This window comes from Ailuropoda melanoleuca, unplaced genomic scaffold, assembly GCF_002007445.2.
Source record: "Ailuropoda melanoleuca isolate Jingjing unplaced genomic scaffold, ASM200744v2 unplaced-scaffold69992, whole genome shotgun sequence".
NCBI classification, from domain to species: Eukaryota; Metazoa; Chordata; class Mammalia; order Carnivora; family Ursidae; genus Ailuropoda; species Ailuropoda melanoleuca.
The window spans coordinates 1-1787 of NW_023244938.1; the positions used below are offsets into that span (position 1 = coordinate 1).

Here is a 1787-nt window from a genome sequence, read left to right on the forward strand (position 1 = left end):
AAAAAAAAAAAATGAGCAGGGGAGCTTCTCTGCCCATGGACGTTGCCAAGTAAGCATCGTTAAAGTCTCCCCTCCCACCACCATCATGTCTAAGTCAGAATCTCGCAAAGAGCCTGAACAGCTGTGGAAGCTCTTCATCCAAGATCTGAGCTTTGAAACAACCGATGAGAGTGTGAGGAGCCATTTTGAGCAGTGGGGAACGCTTACTTATGGACTGTGTGGTAATGAGAGAGCCAAACACCAAGCGTTCCAGAGGCTCTGGGTTTGTCACATATGCCACTGTGGAGGAGATGGATGCAGCCATGAATGCAAGGCCACAGAACGTGGATGGAAGAGTCATGGAACCAAAGAGGGATGTCTCAAGAGAACATTCTGAAAGACCTGGTGCCCACTTAACTGTGAAAAAGATTTCTGTCAGTGGCATTAATGAAGACTCTGAAGAACATCGTCTAAGAGATTATTTGAACAGTGTGGGAACATTGAAGTGGTTGAGATCGCGGCTGACCAAGGCCGTGGCAAGGAGGCTTTGCTTTGTAACATTTAATGACGATGACTTTGTAGACGAGATCGTCATTCAAAATTCCCGTGCGGTGAATGGTCACACCTGTGAAGTAAGGAAAGCTCTATCTAAGCAAGAGATGGCTAGGGCGTCACCCAGCCAAAGAGGTCGAAGTGCTTCTGGAAACTTTGGTGGTGGTCATGGAGGTGGTTTTGGTGGGAATGACAACTTTGGTCATGGAGGGCGGCTATGGTGGCGGTTGAGGGGGTGGTGGATATGGCGGCCGTGGGGATGGCTTTAACAGATTTGGTAATGATGAAAGCAACCCTGGAGGTGGCGGAAGCTACAATGATTTTGGCAATTACAACAATCAATCTTCAAATTTTGGACCCATGAAAGGAGGGAATTTTGGAGGCAGAAGCTCTCGCCCCTGAGAGGGTGGAGGCCAATACTTTGCCAAACCACAAGACCAAGGTGGCTATGGCGGTTCCAGCAGTGGCTGAGGCTATGGAAGTGGCAGTGGGTTTTCATTACTGCCAGGAAACAAAGCTTAGCAGAAGAGAGCCAAAGAAGTGACAGGGAAGCTACAGGTTACACCAGATTTGTGAATTCGGCCAAGAACATGGTGGCAGGGCTGGGCTGATACAAAGAAGACATGTTTTAGACAATACTCACAGGTATGGGCAAAAAAACTCAAGGACTGTATTTGTGACTAACTGTATAACACGTTATTTCAGTTTCTGTTCTGTGGAAAGTGTAAAGCATTCCAACAAAGGGTTTTAATGTAGGTTTTTTGTTTTTTGGGTTTTTTTGGATCCATGCTGTTGATTGCTAAATGTAATAGTCTGATCATGATGCTGAATAAATGTGTCTTTTTTAAAAAGTGAGCAGTGAACCTGAATAGACATTTTTCCAAAGAAGACATACAGAAGACCAACAGACTCATGAAAAGATGCTCAACGTCACTGATTATCAGGGAAATGCAAATCAAAACCACATGAGATATCACCTTACACCTGTCAGAATAGCTAAAATCAAAAAGGCAATAAACAACAAGTGCTGGCAAGGATGTGGAGAAAGGGGAACCCTTGTGCATTATTGGTGAGAATGTAAATTGGTAGAGCCACTATGGGAAACAGTATGGAGGTTCCTCAAAAAATTAGAAGTACCACCTGATTCAGTAATTCCACTACTTTGAGTATTTACCCAAAGAAAATAAAAACACTAATTCAAAAAGATACATGCACTCCTATGTTTCTTGTAGTATTATTTACAATAACCAAGATAC

General features: G+C 43.8%; 1 pseudogene; it reads left to right on the forward strand.

Annotated features, from left to right (window-relative positions):
- Positions 1 to 85: 85 nt before the first annotated feature.
- Positions 86 to 1053, forward strand: LOC117800420 (annotated as a pseudogene).
- Positions 1054 to 1787: the final 734 nt, after the last annotated feature.